Source organism: Trachurus trachurus (assembly GCF_905171665.1).
Source record: "Trachurus trachurus genome assembly, chromosome: 7".
Lineage (NCBI taxonomy): Eukaryota > Metazoa > Chordata > Actinopteri > Carangiformes > Carangidae > Trachurus > Trachurus trachurus.
The window spans coordinates 21,510,216-21,522,372 of NC_139901.1; the positions used below are offsets into that span (position 1 = coordinate 21,510,216).

General features: G+C 43.7%; 1 protein-coding gene across 1 annotated transcript in view; it reads right to left on the bottom strand.

Annotated features, from left to right (window-relative positions):
* Positions 1-12,157, bottom strand: part of LOC310988806 (ERC protein 2-like) — a gene marked incomplete at both ends in the record, with an annotated part of 109,680 nt that overhangs the window by 21,586 nt on the left and 75,937 nt on the right. The gene's annotated exons all lie outside the window — the stretch shown is intronic.

The following is a 12,157-nucleotide window of genomic DNA, read 5'->3' on the forward strand; positions in this document are numbered from 1 at the left end:
GTATGTGTGTGTATTGTAAATATTGTTGAGCATTGTGCCTGTTTCAGAGCTGTTAGATACAGTACAGACAAGGCGGGTGTGTTTTTGTGTTTCTTCGACTTTGAGAGGGAACTCTACAGAGATACAGCAGACAGGGAAGGAGTGTTACAGAGAAAGCGGCAGACTGGGGGAAAAAACACAAAAAAATGCCTGCGTCACTAACAACTCAGAAAAGTGTGGGTTTGTTTTACATCTCTACTGTGATGGCTAAGACATGCATTCATTAACAGCTCTCATTTTTGTGCAGAGGATGGGCAGCCACAGGAGACCACCTCAGAGCCCCAGGAGATCTGAAGTAGACTCTTGTCTGGAAGAGTACAGACACACGTACAAACATTTTGACACGAAAATCTGTCTGTGTCACACAACATCAACTTCAAAAGGAGGTAAGGAGCATGTGAGGAATATGAGCAAGCAAGAAAGAAATGTTTATTGGTCTTTTATCTGCAGTCATGCAGTCAGACATACCAGGAAGCTGCTTAGAGGTTTGGGGAAACACTGGCACGAAACACACTGTGACTGACAAGTCAAGAAGATGTCTGCACTGTGGCGTGCGTGCAGATACATGTGGGCTGTTGCTCCTGTGCGAATGTGCATGGATGGGTTCAGTGCTTATGCTGCATGTGTACCGTTTGTGCCAATGTGTCTGTGTGCATGCGCATGTGTTTATTGTGCAGCCAAACTCCTGAAGTGACATGACAGGACACTGATGTCAGGAAACTGAGACACTCGGCGTCTGATAAACAAACTATGCCAGGAGGAAGATCTAAACAATGTGCCGCAATTGCTTTATTACTCAGTGTTTGCCCTAGGTGTCATGTTACTGAAGTCTTCAACACCATAAAAGCCCTCTCTATGGTTCAGCACTGTGTTTGTGTGTGTGTGTGTGTGTGTGTTTGCTCTGGCAGAGGCTCCCCTGTGACTGGTTATATTGGACATGCTCAAACAAAGCTAAACACACAACAGGAGCCGCAAGCAATTAGGGCCTGCCATAGTGCATAACTCCTCTCTGAACACCCTCTGTTTCCCCTCACCATCCACCACTCTCTGCTACCATGATCCCCCATCCACAACGCACACACACACACTACTCGCATACATCAGTCTCAGCAAGATGCATGCTCACTCTCCGCTGGCATCCTGTGTGGCATCGACAGCAATAACACTGTTTGTGTGTATGTCATCTTCAGCATTGAATGTTAACCTCAGTGGGCAAAACATCGCTGACTGGCACGGGAATGCATGTAATGCTAGCAGGCAGCCTAATCCTCTGGATTAATACACATTAGGATGGTTTAGCAGAGAGCCGGGTGGGCGCTGTGTCTCCATTTCATCCTGTCATTGGGACAAATTTGTCCGTATCCACATTATGATGATACACCGACTTTACGGCTATTCGATGCATTTTAAAAACATACAATTTTTATTTCTTACTTCTTATTTTGGCTCTTGACTGGCTTCTGCAGAGTAGATGATTAAGACATCCTGTTGTTGCAGAGGAAGGCCAGTCACAGTGACTGATGGATATCCAGTTTGAATCAGATCGTCTGGAGACTGAGCAGAGGGTGATATCTCACTGCCTGTGGCTTGGAGAGCAGCACAGTGAAGATCTGTTTCAAATCAATGTAAGAAAAACGGGTAAACCGAATCTGGGTCGACCTCTCTCTCCCTCTGCCCCCACAAACCCAACTCTCTTCCCCTCTCTCTTTGTCTTCCTTGCTCTCTCTTGCTGTATTTGGGTGTCTCTTTGGCCTTTTGTCACTGAACACCTCATAAGGGAGACTTCTCTTTCTGCAAAAAAAAAAAAGTGAAGGGGGACAGGATGGAGAGATGGAGCAGTGCTCCAGTTGTAGAGAGGGTGTTGGGGTAGGGTGTGTGTATTTGTGTAGTGGGGGTACGCCTGTACCAGTTGTGTAGTAATAAAGCTAATGATTGCCATCTGGCCATACAGATTCCTGAATTCTTGTTTTTTTCATGTCACTGAGTTACCAGGCCATTATTGCAGCCCAGCCTGTGTGCCACTTCTTTAAACCAAACCATTACTTTAAGCTTAAGACCCGATTAAACCAAATTAGATGCAGAATGTGCTCAGATGTTATTGATAAAGCCACAATGATGTACATGTGTGTGCGCGAGTACGTATGTATATCTCTGTGAATATGTACGAGAACAATGACCCAATGACACTGCTTGCTCCACAAACACACGCAGCAATGGCTTTTTTGTATGCGAGCGTATACGTACCGTATGTGCACTTGCACGAAAATACTCATCAATTTCTGAGTACGTCAGGGGACTGCATACCTCACCGTGTTTGTCCTATGTGTGTAAACCTTTTGTAGTGGCTAGCGCAGCTCTCCTGTTACACACACACATGTTCTTTATGGGCTGGCTAATGGAGCTGAGCTCTTCCTGCCTCTGTGATGTGGTTTACTGTTGTTTGATGTGCTCAGGAATCCTGCATAGGAGAGCACCCCGAGCTGATCTTATCACATAAAAGCCCTTGCAATGGAAGAAGACACTCAACTCTCTTTTTTTAACTTAATAGAGATCTGTGTCCCTGTGAGGATGTGTGTGTGTGTGTGTGTGTGTGTTTGTGTGTGCGCGCATGTGTGTGTAAGTAAGAGTGTGTGCACATGCACGGCATTTCTCTAATTCAATCGAGTGTGTAACCCAAGGCCAAACACACACATTTGATTTCAGTAAATGCTGAACTCGGAGACCTGTGGCTAGAATGGACCAGAGACATGTCAGATATGTCAGCGCACATTACTGTGAGTGTGTGTGTGTGTGTGTATTTGTGTGTGACAGAGGGAGAGTAAGAAAGAGAAGAAGAGAGGGATTTTACTTTTGTTATTTCTATTTTTTTTTGTTATTTCACTTTGAAATGATGTCATGCATGAGGACTGTATATTTAAGACGCATGCATGTAAGTGCACCTGCTTAGTTGCTCTTATACATAATTAACCCTTTCAACACTCTGAAGACCTGTTTTTACTCAGTTTTCTTTCTATTTATGTGCAATTAAGTCAATGTCTTAGGCAGATACATTCTATACATTGTTATTTGCCAGAGAACTTTGGCTGCCCTAAAATCACGCATGAGCAGTATTACTGTTGATATATATGTATATGATTTTAAATTCTCGGGCTTTTTGCTTATAAAAAACTTCAGAAATTCAATTTTCTCAAACAAAAAAAAAGTACTGGGAGGTTTTTTTTATTATCTCAATTTGCATATCAAGCGAAAGAACAAAACTACCCGGCCCTCTGTTGATCATGTGTCCTTCAGGCCTTAAACAGTTGAAACTCTATGAATTCTTTTACTTGATGAAGTGCAGTGATCAGCCATGTGCAGGATGTTTAGGCTCTTTCACTATCACAATTTCTGATGCAGCACAGATTCAGAGCTTATCAGACTTCCTGCTGTATAAGCACTTTGAAATATATGCATGCTAAGTAAAATGTTGCCATTAAGTCATACTGTGCTGGGCGGTGCGTGGCGCAGTGGTTAAAACGGCCGACCCATGTAGAGGCTACGGTCCTCAACGCAGGCGTCCCCGGTTTGAATCCCGCGTCGGGCAGACCTTTCCTGCATGCCATTCCCCCTCTCTCTGCCTCCCCCTTTCCTGTCTATCTCACTATGTACTATCAAATAAAGGCAAAAAAGCCAAAAAAATATATAGAAGTCATACTGTGCTGAGTTTGATACTGAAGAAAAAGTTAAATAATTATGAGGTAAAACCTAATGGTTTACACTATACGTACATTCCAGTTTAACTAAGTTATGAGCTTTTTTTTAATGTATCAAATGCTTTCATCTGGTTAAGCATAAATGCAAATGAAATTACATCCCAACTTCTGTCAACCTCATGCTCTTTCCAAATGCTTCACACTTCACAATAACAAGAAATGTACACATATTCAAAACCGGAGGTATCAGTTACAGTCATATCAGGGTGCACACACTCAGGCTTTGAATATTGCATGTTAAAATGACAAAATGGCACAACAACGTATTCCACGGCTTTCTGAGCCTGACTTAAATTACTTCAGACATAAACATGCATAAAACTCATATCAAGACATTCATGAATGCCCACATTTTCAATCACGCATGCACACTGTCTATATTTCGTGTTTCATCTACGACTTTAAAATCGTGCCATTGTCTTTGCTCACATGCCCTCAAGCCATTCTTGTCTCTGCAGGATTCCTGTTTTGTTTGCTTAGTGGTGACCAGTCCTGTCTCTGTGCAGTCTGTCCGCCCACATGAAGGCCTCCTCTGTCTTATTGATGCTAGCTTTTAAGATGAAGGACTACAAAGATTAAACTGTGGTTGCCATCTTGAATAGATGTGACGCTTGCTCCAAATAAACTTTGGGTTTTTACTTTTGTGTGCGTGTGTTTTTTTTTCCCTCCTTCTCTTTTCAGCAGGGTTTGCTTTGCTTTTTCTTGGACATCGACGCTGATATCGTAAAAAAAAATGAGACAAAACTTTTATTGAGCTGTGAAAGTTAACAGTGTCTGTGATGCTTGTGAATGGTAATTTCTGTCCACAAACAAATAGGACAAATGCAACTTTTGTTTTTACGAGATTTGAAATCCTAGTGGTGTGCTTAACTCCACTGATCCCTTCTTTCTTTCCTGATTTTATTTTCTATTTTCTTCTTATTCTCTTTCCACCCTTCTCCTTTCATTTCCTCTTCTCCCACTTTCCTCTCATTTCTTCTCTCCTCTCTACTTTCCAGGCATAAACTCTGGATACCCACCGGCCCTGAGGGAACAGTCATGTTTCCAATATGTCTCTATTTAGCAGACACCAAATGAACAAGACCAGGGCCAAAACAAGAGCAGGAAAAACCATCACATAGCCACTGGCACAATCTGCTTATCTTTCACTGCTAATAGGTCTCATGCTCTTCACATCATTGCTCCTGTATGCACACATGCACGCACATAGACACATACACATAGACAAATTCATGTATGCACATGTTGTTCTTTGCACACAAACACATTCATTGAACATCAATGAGGATACACACGCTCATCCAAACTTGCTTGGGCTGTTTCCTGCCACTGCCGAGAAGTACATAATGATAATTACAGTTTGGGTCTACATCCCTGAATTAACCAGATCAGACACACACACACACACAATCCAGAAGTGCCAGGGGCTGCTGGGGTGTATGCTGACTGGTGGGCAGTGTTAAAGCATCCCAGTGCTACTATTGTTCTACTTTAAAACCTCCTGGGAACCAACTCAACACCTCTGGGAGATGTGCAGGCAGGGCTAATAAAACTCCAGTCAAACCAACAAAGAGTCAGAAAGGCAGAGTGTGATACTGATACAGATGAGAGCTTGGTGAAAAAAATGTGTAGAAATAAAACTGCAGAGAAAGTTCTCAACAGAAACGAAGGGATGGAAAGACGGAGGCACAGACAGATACTGTAGATACAGAGACATACTTACACCCAGATAAAGACAGACAGATGTAGCCAGAGAAGCCACAGAGGAGAAAAACAGGAGCCGGGGCTCAGGTGTGTGCGCCAACCACAGAGGCTTGGAGGTGTTTACAGTGTGTGAATATGTGCCAGTAAGCCCCACTGACTCACTTGTGTGGGTACACCAGCATTTTGAGTGCCCATAATGGTAAACCATGAGGGCATTTCACGAAGCCACTGTTTTAGTGGCTGTTTTACAACACGGCACATCCAACAACATATTACATGCAGCTGCATTTAAAAAAACTTTGTCCTTCCTTCGCTCTTCAATTTCCCACTGCTGCACAGTCGTTACACTTCCAGCTCAGTCCGTCTTCCTTCTCCATCTCTGCCACTATCTGTTTGTAGATGTATCTACGGTATCTGGATGTCTGTGTATCTCTTTGTATTCAAATTCAGATTTGCCTCAGTGGCATGAACATGTCTATCTCCACTGACTGCTCGTCCTCGCTTGACCCCCTCCCTCCCCTCATTCCTTTGGTGACCCTGAGGGCAGGACTGCCGTTAAGGAGGCCGTCACTGGTCACCTCTGGGTGCTGTGACCTAGGCTGTCTCTTTATGGCTGCAGGGCCCACCTAATCAATTGCCCGCTCATGCAAACACTTAAATACCCTCACCCTCCCCTCCTCTCCACACACACACACACACACACACACACACACACACACACCACACACACCACACACACCACACACACACACACACACACACACACACACACACACACACACACACACACACACACACACACACACACACACACACACACACACACACACACACACAGGACTTCCAATCAATTAGTGTTGGGATTTATACAAGCGGGTAAACTTGGGGGTGTTAGTCTCCCTAAGGCCAATCAGATTGGCCTTCCCCAGGACTACACCAGCCAAATGACGCTTATTAGCTCTGTGTGTGTGTGTGTGTGTGTGTGAATGCTTGTATGTGCACGTGCATGTGTGTGTTTGCGACTGACACTAATTAGCAGGGCTAGTGCACCTACTTCCTCAGGACCATTTCCTGTGATAGTAATTATTAGGTATGTGTGATAAATTCCAGGCCCTCTTCCACCCGTCCAGAGATAGAACAAGACAAAAGGAGAAAAACAGACAAAAAAGAGAGGGAGGTAGAGCATTTAATACTCAGAGGAAGCTAAGGGGGTCAGTGTTAAAAGAGTGATGAAGTAAAAGTAAGAAGAGAGAATGAAAGAATGATTTTACTCTAGTGAGGCAAACCATGACTCAGTATGAAGGTGAAAGCAGTTTCCACATGCAACATCTCCCCACGGCCTCCTTGATGTGGCCTCCCTGTCTTCTTCTCCTCTGGTTGTCAATCATTGCATTCTTTGTGTCTTTGTGTGTCACATTTGCCCCATATTCTTTATGTCAGTCTTCAGATTTAGGACAAGACGTTCTTTCTGCGTCTGGAAAGACTCTTCCATCTCTGTCTATCACTTTAACTAAACACACACACAGAAACACGCTTGCACTACCGTCCCTTATTCCACTGACATCTCCTATGGGTCAACATGTCTTTCAGTCTAACATCAACTTCATTCGACAGTTCAAACCTAGAGTGTATACATCTGACGGCTAGTTTTACAAAACCTAACACAGGGTTTACTCACTGTACAGGATGCAAAATGAATGTTTACTGCATAGGTCTTTGCTTGCCAAAAATACTACGTGGACATAAGTGCCAGTAAAACACGAATAAGTAGTGATAAAAATAACCACCAAGTGATGCTAAAACAGCATAATCCTGAGAGAAGTGAGTTCAAGACATGATGGTTGGGGAGTGCAGGCCAAGAGACTAACTTGGTCTGGGAAAAATGGAATTTAAACTTAGGGCACTTAACTTCCAGTTGTGCAAGCTGAACAACTCAAACACTGACTGTACAAAGCAAACTCCTTATGTGCATCTTGAAGCTGTTCTCCCCACCTTTGAAGATTACTGTATGGGATCTAGGTAGAAATGTATTATTACCGTACTATCCTGAACAAGGACTTAGAAGCAGGGATTTCCATTTAATGAAGCCCTCCATTGACAAAACCTCAAAAGAGGAGGAGAAGGAGGAGGAGGAGGAGGAGAAGGGTGGAGCATGCCGAGGCCCTGACATAATAACACACCTACAGGCCGAACAGCCGACACACATGTCGAAGGTAAACACGCGTGTCAGAGGGCACGGGAGCACAGACAGACATGATGAATGGCCTGAAGTTCCCACGAGGCGACACACATACAAACCTGCTTGGATAGAGAGAGGAAGGTGATGTGTGGTCAGCCCCTCCTCATCACTGCAACACAGAGAATCCCATTCACACACCGCACCGACCCTCTATGTCTCATCATTACCTATCACAACAATGGCACTGTAACACCATACGCGTGCGTGTGGCTGTGTGAATGTGCATACATGTGTGTGTCCCCTATAAGTCCTTGCACGTGCCGTTGCGCACTTGCAGCTATACATGAGAGTGTTCACCAGTATACAGTATGTGAATGTAATTTAAAAGCCACACAATGGAAAGAAATGGTCTTTAGTTGAATAAATGAATGTGTAAATTCACTTTTTCAGTGTGAATGTGTTTCAATATGTGCGCGTGAGTGCACATGCTGCATATATGTGTATACCTGTGCGTGAATTTGTGAGGGTGTGCGCGCGCGCGTGTGTGTATGTCCAGGCCCCTTAGAGAGATCAGTGAACGAGGACATGACCTTGCCAGTACAGCTGGTCTCTCAGTGTTTTTAGCAAGTGTAACCATGGCGATGGTGCTGTGCAGACAGGATGTCTACATTGGGGATTTGAAAGTCATAACGTCGCTACTGCTCTAAGCTTTATTATGCCATGGGTTACTGTAACTGGCCAACAAATGGATACATGAACACACATCATGGACAGTAGAGCATTTTGGGGGGTTACAGGCTCGGACTTATTATATTTCCGTCACGTGGAGGAGCTCTTTTGTCTTTGCGTGAGGGTTTTGGACTTGGCTTAAGGACATTATAATAAGAAGTCAACTTTAAATATTGTTGATATTTTGATTGTGTCGAATGGCACAAGGTATCTCTCTAGGAACTACTGATGAGTAAACATAACAAGAGTGTGTAATGTGTATGTCTTGTTTTACTAAAGAATTTGTTTTCTATGTTTTCTAAAGCAAAGGCAGGCACATAGAGTAACTAGTGTTGTCACGATACCAACATTTTGGTACCGGTATCGGTACCAACATGTTTTTCGATACTTTTCGATACTTTTCGGTACTTTTCCACATAAAAAGAGAACACAAAAAATGTCATTATTGGCTTTATTTTAATAGAAAAAATTTGGACCATAAACAGGAAATCAGTAAACAGTTACTGCTGCTGCAGGATTAACATTCCATCTATATTAATCTGAACTCTTCCTAAATTAAAAAATGTCTGTTTAAAAATGAACATCAACTTGTTTTCTTTGCATTATTTGAGGTCTGAAAACACTGCATCTTTTTTTGTTATTTTGACCAGTTGTAATTTTTGGGAGAAATTGTTATCAGTAGTTTATAGAATGAAACACAAATGTTCATGTTGCTCAAACACACACCTATTGTTTCCCATATGTAGACCAAATTGATTCTGTTCCCCCCACCCCCATCAACGCAATATCGTTCCGTTAATTCATCTCTGCGTAGCGCTGCTTCGCCGTGCTCACTCACTCACAGAGAGAGAGAGAGAGAGAGAGACAGAGAGAGCATGCAGCCAGTGGTGATCCGCGGTAAAAACAAAACTTATTAACGAGGCTGTGGCGGCCGTCTCTCTCTCGCGCGCGGCGCACACACACACAAACACAGGCACATGGACAGGTGGCGCTGTAACGGTAATGATAAAAAGCACCTTGCTTCGTTTGTGACTCGCTCTCTCGCTCCTCGCGGCTCAAATTACAATGCGGCGACTTCAAGCGGCGACGTCACCGCTGCTGGCGGCGCAGAATGAAAGTACCGGTCCCATCTAAGCGCAGTATGGTACCGTTTTAAATGCGTTAGTACCCCGGTACCAATCTAGTACCGATATACCGTGCAACCCTAAGAGTAACACTGTCTTAAAAAAAATCTATTTCTATTTTACTTTTGTACTGTTAATGTATCTGTGTCTTTATTAAGATACACACATATTTATTCATGTATTTAAATATACTCTTATTTTTATCTTACTTTTTGTCATAACAGACACAAACAGAGACTTACAAGGTGAACACAACACCACTGAGAATGCTCTTTTGTGTGATGCGGTGCACACATTTGCTGATACACTGTTGTGCTTGGTTATTCTTCTCTGACCCATTCATCTCTCTTTCTCTGACCCTTTTCTGCTAACCAGACTCTACCCTCCCAGCCCTCACAGCCCTACTCCTTCTCCCAGTTCTTTCTTCCACCACTCCCTCCATCATTCTCCTCCTCCCTTGCACCATCCATCACCCCCTCCATCAATCACTCTCACACTTTATCATCCTTTTTTTCCATCATTTGCTATTTCTTCTCTTTCCTCTGCTACAGCTCTCTTTTCATTCTTCTAAATCTATAGAGTCTACTAACGTGTGCATGATTTCCCCGCTCTTCTGTTAAATTGTCAACCTTCTAGCTTGAAAAATCTCAACGTTGTCAACCCTCCATCCTGCCTAAAAGCAGCTGCTACCTTTTCTTTGCTCTATCATCATTCTCCATCACTAAAATGTAAACAGAGATAATATCAGCTACATTCCCAGTGTCTACGGGAGGATCAGGTTCAGTAAGACACTGTGATGTTGTGGCATGTAGTATTATCCCATTCAGACTATGGAAACATCTCAATGACTAGCCATTCAAAATGTCCAAACACATAATTTCTCTATTGTGCACCTACACCCCGTGACCTTAGACTCATTAAATGGCTAGCTCCTCTGGAGGCCATCTGTGTCTCTCTCTCTCTCTCTTTCTGTTTCTTCTCCCCCTCCTCCCCCCTTTTGTCTGTGTGTGCGTGAATGGTGTACAGTATGGAAGAAACTCAATCTGGTGTGGGGTGACAGAGCAGACCCTGCACCACTCCTTATACATCAAACATTCAGCTCTATATCTGAAGAAGGCAAATATGAAAATGCTCTCTCTTCCTCCCTCTCTCTTACACGCACACGCACACACACACACACACACACACACACACACACACACACACACACACACACACACACACACACACACACACACACACACACACACACACACACACACACAAACAATACGTGCTAGGAAACCCAGCATGCAATGAGAGGATATTGAAAATGATTTTTCCCCCTCTTGTCTCTTTCATTAACAGTGTTGAAAAGCCAAGAGTCTGCTCTCTCTCTCTCTCCCCCCATCTAGCTGTGCACGCACATACACACACACACACACATTAAAAACACACAGAGAGCTCCCCAGTTCACTGGGGAACGTGCCTCACATGGTTTGCTTCAGCTGGTCTTCTTGACAAATGCCACATTACAGCGCAGAACCAAGAAACTTGGCATGCAATCAAACTTCTCTCATGATTTCTAAGATTTGAAATACTTGAGTTTGCATAGCCCCTCCATTCCATCCTCACCTCTCTTTTATTCTCTCTCTCTCTCTCTCTGTCTTTTTTTCTTGATTTCTCTCTTGCTCCCTCTCTCCCTCTCTCTTGTTACCTCTCTTTCTATGCCCTATCTTTCCTGTTTATTTTTTTCCCTGTGCTAACTTGGACAAGGCTGTGCTGTGGGAATATGGCCCCTTTTTAAAGGAGAAAGCCAAGGTTTGTGTAAGTACGTGCATGTCTGCAGACTTGAGTGATTATATGTGAGTTCCACTGAGCCTGTGTGTATATTCTGCGTGCGTATCTTTGTGGCTTGTTCAGATGTAAGTCAGTCTCACGAAGCTTCGCCCCTCGCAATTCAACAGTCCTTTAATCCTCATCACCAGTGACCCCAAACCCCAGCCTCCGACCTATCCGTACACACAGACACACAGAGCCCAATGCACAGGAGACCACACACACTCATGCCCCCTGTGCCCCTTCCATTAGCTCTGACCAGTGCCGACTTGTATTCAAGTCTCAAACACAAAGGCGAAGAATGCCATCTACTTTGTTGCTGTTTACGTCAACCAACCATCACACTAACTTTCCGTCTCAGACGTCTTTCTAATGGTAATACAACAATGATTTATGCCTGGTTCCCGTCGAGTACAAAAGTATCATTCACATGTCAGGTCCGTGAGCGTTTTCCCAATTTCATGTACATACCTAGAAGCATGGTTTGTGCCTGTATCATGTGTAATACATTTCCTCTGCTAAACATCCCTGGTAATGTTTGGATGGTGGAAATTGGAAAAGACAGGAAGATGGTTTGTATCACAAAACTGTGTGTGTGTGTGTGTGTGTGTGTGTGTGTGTGTGTGTGTGTGTGTGTGTGTGTGTGTGTGTGTGTGTGTGTGTGTGTGTGTGTGTGTGTGTGTGTGTGTGTGTCTGCGTGTGCGTGCCGATGCACAGGCAAAGGCACTGTCTTTTTCTGTCTTCGGCAAACTGTACACATCCACATACTGCAGGCAGACGCAGACACATACACACATTCTTTCAGTGTTAGT